The sequence below is a fragment of the Pipra filicauda genome, unplaced genomic scaffold, assembly GCF_003945595.2.
Source record: "Pipra filicauda isolate LSUMZ 115617 unplaced genomic scaffold, ASM394559v2 scaffold185_size1782982_pilon, whole genome shotgun sequence".
NCBI lineage: Eukaryota > Metazoa > Chordata > Aves > Passeriformes > Pipridae > Pipra > Pipra filicauda.
Genome location: NW_024104293.1, coordinates 1483469 through 1493310, shown reverse-complemented (window position 1 = coordinate 1493310; position 9842 = coordinate 1483469). Strand labels below are relative to the sequence as shown.

General features: G+C 54.1%; 1 long non-coding RNA gene across 1 annotated transcript; it reads left to right on the top strand.

Moving 5' to 3' along the window:
* Positions 1-3540: 3540 nt before the first annotated feature.
* Positions 3541-4078, top strand: LOC120323027. The gene is made up of 3 exons (XR_005563079.1): positions 3541-3605; positions 3699-3748; positions 3853-4078. It is a non-coding gene; the product is annotated as an uncharacterized LOC120323027 (long non-coding RNA).
* The last annotated feature ends 5764 nt before the right edge of the window (positions 4079-9842 follow it).

Below are 9842 nucleotides of genomic sequence, written 5' to 3'. Positions count from 1 at the left end.
CTCCCCGACCCCGAGCCGCTCCGGCCCCCGGAACCCCCGAGCCGCTTCGGCCCCGACCCCGAGCCGCTCCCGGCCCCCGACCCCGAGCCGCTCCCCCCCGAACACCGAGCCGCTCGGCCCCCGACCCCCAGCGCTCCGGCCCCCGACCCCCAGCCGCCCTCCGGCCCCCGGACCCCCACCCGCGCCGGCCCCCGACCCCCAGCCGCTCCGGCCCCGCCCGACCCCCATCCGCTTTCTCCGCCCCCGAACCCCAGCCGCGCCGGCCCCCGGCCCCGAGCCGCTCCGGCCCCCGACCCCGAGCCGATCCGGCCCCCCGACCCCAGCCGCTCCGGCCCCCGACCCCCAGCGCTGACGGCCCCGACCCCAGCCGCTCAGGCCCCGACCCCCCGCCGCTCCGGCCCCCGACCCCCAGCCGCTCCGGCCCCCGGACCCCGAGCCGCTCCGGCCCCCGAGCCCGGTCCAGCCCGCCCCTCTTCAGTTTTCGTCGCGGCGCTCCAGCCCGCGTCCTAATCCCATACTAACTGTGAACCCCATACTAACTACAATACCTGCTCTCATTAACAGTCCTTTCCTCGGGCAAGCTCTTCCCCCATCCTGATTTTAAGACGAAGATGCCACTCAGGTGCTGCTGCTCCCAGAGCTTTTATACCGTCTGGGATTGGGCTGCTCCCTTTCCCCCGGGGCCTCACGGGAAGGGAGGTGGGCACGGCCAGGGGTATATTAACCCCAGCCTTTCCAAGGGAGGTCATTCAGCAGTCCGGCTTTAAAGAGGTAAGTGTTCTCCCTTTGTTTTTTTGAAGGGGATTTTTCATTAGGGTATTTCTGTTTTATTGAAGCATGAGCTTTGGTGTCCAAAGAAGCGGAGCTGTATATGCATTGATGAGGATTATACTCAAATGCAGGGCTTTTAAATTTAATATTTTTGTGTTCCATAATGGTAAGATGCATTTGTAATGTGTTATCTTTTTTTCATTCGCTTAGAAACCTTGCATCTTTTGGGATCTCCTGATCATCTCGACTGCAGTTTGGCATTTTTTCATCAGTGTTATCCAGTCCTCAGGTGAAGCTGCTCTGTGTTGAAGATGCTACAGACACCCAGGTTTGCAAGTAGTCAGTGGGGGGTTACAGCCCAGAGATGGAGTGAGGGCTGGGGTGCCAGGTTAAGAATTGCCAGGGTTGTTTTGAAGGTAGTATGGGTAGAAAGCAGCGTCCAGGAGCCCCCTAAATGCCTGTGAAGGCACCCACTGACTTTTCAGATGTGCCACTTCAGTTTTCCTCTCCTTCACCCAGATATTCTGTGTGATTACAGCTGCAGTCTTTGGCTGCAGGCAGTGACCCTGGGTGGTTTGCCAAAAGAGAAGGGAGACTTTTTCAGCTCTCCCCCTCTATCTGGGTGACTTTGGTTAGGGTTTCTTTACCATTTCAGAGGGACAGGGTGTAAAGCAGAGTTTGAACAGAACAGAGGCCAGAGGAGCAGAGCAAGAAGGTGGGTCATCACCTGATGGCAGCACAAAGATGTGGCTTCTGGCTCCACGTTTACTCACTGCGTTAAGCATTTTCTTGTTTTGCTTTTTGTTTTCAGCTGCAGAGCCCTGGCCCCAGGAGGCTGTTGGCACCAGAGGGGAGGTGATCCAGGTGAGTCCCGGTGAGCAAGGTGAGCATTGACTCCAGGACAGAACTGGATGGTCTTTTACAGGTGTTGTGGTGAGTCTGTGCACATGCTTTGTTTCTTGTGTTTTCCAGGGGGTTCTGCCACCTTCTCACAGACAGTCCAGTGCTTCAGGGCCCCTGCTGGTAAGAGGTCACTGTGGAGAAGAGGTAGGTGGGAGCTCCCACAGGAAAACCATCCTTTCAGGCAGTACCTCAGTCTGTACCTTTGCCTTTGGCTTTTTTACTTTGCAGAGAATGTGTGCAGCCTCAGAGGGCTGGAGCCACCTGCCAGTTAGGTGTGATGGTCTTCAGCTGTCCTTGTGAGTAATCTCCTAGTACTACCAGGGTCATCAATTAAGGCTGGAGCTTTCCCAGTTGCAGGTGCCATCCAGCCTGCCTTTGGCCAAGGAGGAGCACTGAGGTTGAGTCAGGGAGGTAGGGAGGAGGTGCTGGGGTCTCCCTTACTTTCAGAAACACCCCGTAACTTTTTTTCTCACTCCCCCAGGTATGGCACACGGTGATGTCAGCAGCCTCTGACTGGGGTCGGAGCCAGTGGCCTGAGAACCTCTCAGCTCAGGGGAGGGTGAGTAGCCAATTGCAGGGTTATCTCCCACGTGCTGCCCAACTCTTGTCTCAGTTTCTGTTTTCTTTCTCCCAGCGACCGAGTCAGGGATCACAGGACCCTCTGAGCCAGCCGGGCGTCCTTCCTTGGCATCGAAGATGGATTCACATGCCCAGCTGTGGGAAAGATAAGTGGAGGGCTCCCACCTGGAGAGGGGATGAGAGCTGGGTCCAGTTTTATGGTTAGGAGGGAGGGATTGTCAAATGAGCAGAGGGGAAAGGGTCTGCCCTAACAGGCCCTTGGCACACAGAGGAGGAGCAGTTTACTTTTCATCATGGAGTAGGATGTGCAGGGAAGAGCAGTTCAGGTCTGTGTCGTGTCCTTTGTCCGGTCTGTGTTTCGTGTCTTACAATTCACAGTCAGGGTGTCTTTGCTTCCTACACTCCAAGGTCTTATCTGAGATGCCAAGGCATCATTCCTAGAGTGTTGAACCTCTGCACTGCCCAGCCCAGTGCCCATACCATCCGTTCTTTGGCTCACTAGCTTGGACGTGCATCAGAATCACATCTGAGAAGTGTCAGGTCAGGTGTCTTTTACAGCCTCCTCACAGGTTGTATCGGTGGCTGTGCCGTGCAGTCATCCCTTGTCATCCCACCTGGGACTTGTGAGAATCTAAGAAGATTCTGAGCATAGCCTTGTCTCCCATCCATCTCAGCAATTTTGTGGGCAGTTCTTGTCCCAGGCCATTCTGTCAGAGTGTCTTTTCAGGCTCCTCAGAGCCTCCTCCGTTCAGTCTCGCCGTATCCTCCGTCTTCTCGTGCGGCAGCACATCCGTTTGGGCGTCGTTCCTTTCTCAGAGCTCTCTCTCCTGGTTGCACCACAGCCCTTGTCTGGAAATGTGTCCTTGGAGTTTGTGTTGGGCCTGGAACTGCTCTGCCCTGCAGTGTAGACTTGGGGGTAGGTGGAGAAGAAAGGAGACCTCCCAGTTACCCTGTGGATAGGCTCAGGCACTGAGGGCAAGGCCTTAAAGTGAGGTCAGTGTTTGTTTGTGCAGGTTGTCTTTGGACCGCAGAGGGCTTGTCTAAGGAGAAATTAGAATTGCACAGCAGTTAAGGTCCCCCTGTCTATGTGGCTGACTTTGCTAACTCATTTCTTTGCAGCATCAGATGGACTGGATGTAAAGCAGAGATGAACAGAGGAGGCTGGAGGAGCACAGTCAGAAGGTGGGTCCTCATGTGAGGTCAGAGCCAAGACATGACTTTTGGGCCTAGGTTTACTTGATCATTTGGATGGTTTGGTGGTTTAGTTTTGGTTTTTTGTTTTTTTTTAAGATGCAGAGCCCTCGGCCCAACAGATGACAGGCACCAGAGGGAAGGTGAGCCCGGTGAGGAAGGTGAGCAGTGACTGCAGGAGAAAACTAGCTGCTCTTTTGCAGGCGGTGTACTTGTGGTGAATCTGTGTACATCCTTGGTTTTTTGTTTTCCAGGCAGTGCACAGACTTCTAACGCGCAGTCCAACGTGACAGGGACCCTGCCTGTAAGAGGTCACGGTCAAGGGGTGTCAGACAGAAGCTGCCACGGGAGCAGCAAACTCTTGGGCAGTATCTCAGTACTCACAGTTGCCTCTGGGGTTTTTTGCAGGAGATGTACACAGCCTCACAGGGCCGAAGCCAACTCACAGTGAGGTGACGGACACAGTTTGGTCCTCTGGAGCTGCCCTTGTAGGTGATCTCCGAGTATTGAAAGGATCAGCAACGAAGCACTGAGCTTTTTGGATTGCAGGTGCCATCTAGGTAACCTTTGGGAGCAGATGAGCATTGGAGGTGAGTTGGGGAGGCAGCAGGAGGAGCGGGGATCCACTGCAGCTTTAGAGATGCCCTCTAATTTTGTCTCTCTCTCTCTCTCTCAGGTATCCCAGAAGATGACAGCACGTTGTCCAAGTCTGGTCAGAGTCAGTGACCCGAGGACCTGCCTGGGTGACAGTGAGTAGAGGGATCGTGGGGGCTGGGGCCTCGTGCCACGCTCCTCAGATCTGGTGTCTGGTTTTCTTTCTCACAGCTGACTCCGAGTAGTGTGACGATGGCAGGAACCTCTGAGGCAGCCCTGGTGCCCCTCCTGTGCATCCAAGATGGATTGGCATCCCCTGCTCTCGGCAAGATAGGTGCAGGGCAAAGACCCAGAGAGGGGTTGGGAGTGGGTGCAAGTGTGTGCCTCACCTGGAGGGATTTTTGCAATTAGTCTGGTGCAGGGGGTATCCTGGGACAGGTTATTCGGACACATCAAAGGAAGGGCTTTTTTTTTATCATGGGATTCCCGTGTGCAGGGCAGAGCAGTTCCAGTCTGTGTCATGTCCTTTGTCTGCTCCGTGTTCTGTGTCACGTGGTGTGTGTGGTCACAGGTGTGGGGTGTGTCACTTGGGGTCAGCCTGGACCTGCTCTGCCCTGCTCCGTGGATCAGTGGGTAGATGGAATGTGGCTCCGAGTCTCAGGTCAGCATGTCAGTTCCCTTAGACAGTGGAGCCGATGGCTGTCCAGTGTGTGAGCAGGATGGTCTTGCGCTGCCCTGCTGGGGTGTATGGAGTCCTGGCTGGGTAGAGTAGGAACCAGTGTCTAGGGTTTAGAGGTTTTTGGCTTTTGTTGTGAGCAATCCCTGAATGTTTGAGAGCTGAGTGTTTGAGCATTTGCCCATGTCATTTGTAGGGCCTGGGTGCTGCTGAGTAGGGGGATCACTGGGGTTTGAGCCCCATGCTGCACAACTGACGTATTGATTATGGTTTTCTTTCTCACAGCTGACTCCTAGTTGTCTGACGATGGCAGGAACCTCTGAACAAGCCTTGGTGCTCCTCCTGTGCATCAAAGATGGATTGGCATCCCTTGCTTTTGGCAAGATAAGTGCAGGGCAAAGACCCAGAGAGGGGTTGGGAGGGGTTGCAAGTGTGTGCCTGGCCTGGAGGGATTTTTGCAATTAGTCCGGTGCACGGGGTATCCTGTGACAGGTTATTTGGACGCATCAAAGGAAGGGCTTACTTTTTATCATTGGATTCCTGTGTGCAGGGCAAAGCAGTTCCAGTCTCTGTCATGTCCTTTGTCTCGTCCATGTGTTGTGTCCTTCGTCTCTTAATTGTTTCACATGGTGTGTGTGGTCACAGGTGTGGGGTGTGTCACTTGGGGTCAGCCTGGACCTGCTCTGCCCTGCTCCGTGGATCAGTGGGTAGATGGAATATTGCTCAGAGTCTGACATCAACGTCAGTTCCCTTAGACAGTGGAGCCGATGGCTGTCCAGTCTGTGAGCAGGATGGTCTTGTGATGCCCTGCTTGGGTGTATAGAGTCCTGACTGGGTAGAGTAGGAACCAGTGTCTAGGGTTTAGAGGTTTTTAGCTTTCCTTGTGAGCAATCCCTGAATGTTTGAGAGCTGAGTGTTTGAGCATTTGCCCATTTCATTTGCAGGGGCGGTGTTGGAAGCAGCTGAAGAGAGAGGTGCCTTGGAGGTGAGTTGGGGAGGCAGCAGGAGGAGCGGGGATCCCCTGCAGCTTTAGAGATGCCTTCTAATTTTGTGTCTCACTCCCCCAGGTATCCCGGAACGTGACATCCACAGTGTCCGATTGCGGTCAGGGCCTGGGTGCTGGTGAGTAGAGGGATCACTGGGGTTTGAGCCCCATGCCACACAACTCAGGTATTGCTTGTGGTTTTCTTTCTTGCAGTTGACTCTGAGTAGTCTGATGATGGCAGGAACCTCTGAGGCAGCCCTGGTGCCCCTCCTGTGCATCAAAGCTGGATTGGCATCCCCGGCTCTCGGCAAGATAAGTGCAGGGCAAAGGCCCAGAGAGGGGTTGGGAGTGGGTGCAAGTGTGTGCCTCACCTGGAGGGATTTTTGCAATGAGTCCGGTGCAGGGGGTATCCTGGAACAGGTTATTTGGAGACATCAAAGGAAGGGCTTACTTTTTATCATTGTATTCCCGTGTGCAGGGCAGAGCAGTTCTGGTGTGTGTCACATCCTTTGTCTCGTGCGTGTTTGGTGTCACGTGGTGTGTGTGGTCACAGGTGTGGGGTGTGTCACTTGGGGTCAGCCTGGAACTGCTCTGCCCTGCTCCGTGGATCAGTGGGTAGATAGAATATTGCTCAGAGTCTGACATCAACGTCAGCTCCCTTAGACAGTGGAGCCGATGGCTGTCCAGTCTGTGAGCAGGATGGTCTTGCGATGCCCTGCTTGGGTGTCTAGAGTCCCGGCTAGGTAGAGTAGCAGAGAGTGTGTAGGGTTTGGAGGTTTTTGGCTTTCGTTGTGAGCAATCCCTGAATGTTTGAGAGCTGAGTGTTTGAGCATTTGCCCATTTCATTTGTAGGGCCTGGGTGCTGCTGAGTAGGGGGATCACTGGGGTTTGAGCCCCATGCTACACAACTGACGTATTGATTATGGTTTTCTTTCTCACAGCTGACTCCTAGTTGTCTGACGATGGCAGGAACCTCTGAACAAGCCTTGGTGCTCCTCCTGTGCATCCAAGATGGATTGGCATCCCTTGCTTTTGGCAAGATAAGTGCAGGGCAAAGACCCAGAGAGGGGTTGGGAGGGGTTGCAAGTGTGTGCCTGGCCTGGAGGGATTTTTGCAATTAGTCCGGTGCACGGGGTATCCTGCGACAGGTTATTTGGACGCATCAAAGGAAGGGCTTACTTTTTATCATTGGATTCACGTGTGCAGGGCAAAGCAGTTCCAGTCTCTGTCATGTCCTTTGTCTCGTCCATGTGTTGTGTCCTTCGTCTCTTAATTGTGTCACATAGTGTGTGTGGTCACAGGTGTGGGGTGTGTCACTTGGGGTCAGCCTGGACCTGCTCTGCCCTGCTCCGTGGATCAGTGGGTAGATGGAATATGGCTCAGAGTCTGACATCAACGTCAGTTCCCTTAGACAGTGGAGCCGATGGCTGTCCAGTCTGTGAGCAGGATGGTCTTGTGATGCCCTGCTTGGGTGTATAGAGTCCTGACTGGGTAGAGTAGGAACCAGTGTCTAGGGTTTAGAGATTTTTAGCTTTCCTTGTGAGCAATCCCTGAATGTTTGAGAGCTGAGTGTTTGAGCATTTGCCCATTTCATTTGCAGGGGCTGTGTTGGGAGCAGCTGAAGAGAGAGGAGCCTTGTAGGTGAGTTGGGGAGGCAGCAGGAGGAGCGGGGATCCCCTGCAGCTTTAGAGATGCCCTCTAAGTTTGTGTCTCACTCACCCAGGTATCCCGGAACGTGACATCCACAGTGTCCGATTGCGGTCAGGGCCTGGGTGCTGGTGAGTAGAGGGATCACTGGGGTTTGAGCCCCATGCCACACAACTCAGGTCTTGCTTGTGGTTTTCTTTCTTGCAGTTGACTCTGAGTAGTCTGATGAGGCATGGAACTCTGAGCAGCCCTGGTGCTCCCCTGTTGCATCAAGCGGATTGGCATCCCCTGCTGTCGGCAAGATAAGTTCAGGGCAAAGGCCCAGAGAGGGGTTGGGAGTGGGTGCAAGTGTGTGCCTCACCTGGAGGGATTTTTGCAATGAGTCCGGTGCAGGGGGTATCCTGGAACAGGTTATTTGGAGACATCAAAGGAAGGGCTTACTTTTTATCATTGGATTCCTGTGTGCAGGGCAGAGCAGTTCTGGTGTGTGTCACATCCTTTGTCTCGTGCGTGTTTGGTGTCACGTGGTGTGTGTGGTCACGGGTGTGGGGTGTGTCACTTGGGGTCAGCCTGGACCTGCTCTGCCCTGCTCCGTGGATCAGTGGGTAGATAGAATATTGCTCCGAGTCTGACATCAACGTCAGTTCCCTTAGACAGTGGAGCCGATGGCTGTCCAGTCTGTGAGCCGGATGGTCTTGCGATGCCCTGCTTGGTGTTGTATCTTAGTCCTGACGGGTAGAGTAGCAGAGAGTGTGTAGGGTTTGGAGGTGTTTGGCTTTTGTTGTGAGCAATCCCTGAATGTTTGAGAGCTGAGTGTTTGAGCATTTGCCCATTTCATTTGTAGGGCCTGGGTGCTGCTGAGTAGGGGGATCACTGGGGTTTGAGCCCCATGCTACACAACTGACGTATTGATTATGGTTTTCTTTCTCACAGCTGACTCCTAGTTGTCTGACGATGGCAGGAACCTCTGAACAAGCCTTGGTGCTCCTCCTGTGCATCAAAGATGGATTGGCATCCCTTGCTTTTGGCAAGATAAGTGCAGGGCAAAGACCCAGAGAGGGGTTGGGAGGGGTTGCAAGTGTGTGCCTGGCCTGGAGGGATTTTTGCAATTAGTCCGGTGCACGGGGTATCCTGTGACAGGGTATTTGGACGCATCAAAGGAAGGGCTTACTTTTTATCATTGGATTCACGTGTGCAGGGCAAAGCAGTTCCAGTCTCTGTCATGTCCTTTGTCTCGTCCATGTGTTGTGTCCTTCGTCTCTTAATTGTTTCACATGGTGTGTGTGGTCACAGGTGTGGGGTGTGTCACTTGGGGTCAGCCTGGACCTGCTCTGCCCTGCTCCGTGGATCAGTGGGTAGATGGAATGTGGCTCCGAGTCTCGGGTCAGCATGTCAGTTCCCTTAGACAGTGGAGCCGATGGCTGTCCAGTCTGTGAGCAGGATGGTCTTGCGCTGCCCTGCTGGGGTGTATGGAGTCCTGGCTGGGTAGAGTAGGAACCAGTGTCTAGGGGTTAGAGGTTTTTAGCTTTCCTTGTGAGCAATCCCTGAATGTTTGAGAGCTGAGTGTTTGAGCATTTGCCCATTTCTTTTGCAGGGGGGGTGTTGGGAGCAGCTGAAGAGAGAGGAGCCTTGTAGGTGAGTTGGGGAGGCAGCAGGAGGAGCGGGGATCCCCTGCAACTTTAGAGATGCCTTCTAAGTTTGTGTCTCACTCACTCAGGTATCCTGGAACGTGACATCCACAGTGTCCGACTCCGGTCAGTGCCTGGGTGCTGGTGAGTAGGGGGATCACTGGGGTTTGAGCCCCATGCCACACAACTCAGGTATTGCTTGTGGTTTTCTTTCTTGCAGTTGACTCTGAGTAGTCTGATGATGGCAGGAACCTCTGAGGCAGCCCTGGTGCTCCTCCTGTGCATCAAAGCTGGATTGGCATCCCCTGCTCTCGGCAAGATAAGTTCAGGGCAAAGGCCCAGGGAGGGGTTGGGAGTGGGTGCAAGTGTGTGCCTCACCTGGAGGGATTTTTGCAATGAGTCCGGTGCAGGGGGTATCCTGGAACAGGTTATTTGGAGACATCAAAGGAAGGGCTTACTTTTTATCATTGGATTCCCGTGTGCAGGGCAGAGCAGTTCTGGTGTGTGTCACATCCTTTGTCTCGTGTGTGTTCTGTGTCACGTGGTGTGTGTGGTCACAGGTGTGGGGTGTGTCACTTGGGGTCAGCCTGGACCTGCTCTGCCCTGCTCCGTGGATCAGTGGGTAGATAGAATATTGCTCAGAGTCGGACATCAACGTCAGCTCCCTTAGACAGTGGAGCCGATGGCTGTCCAGTCTGTGAGCAGGATGGTCTTGCGATGCCCTGCTTGGGTGTCTAGAGTCCCGGCTAGGTAGAGTAGCAGAGAGTGTGTAGGGTTTGGAGGTTTTTGGCTTTTGTTGTGAGCAATCCCTGAATGTTTGAGAGCTGAGTGTTTGAGCATTTGCCCATTTCATTTGCAGGGGCGGGGT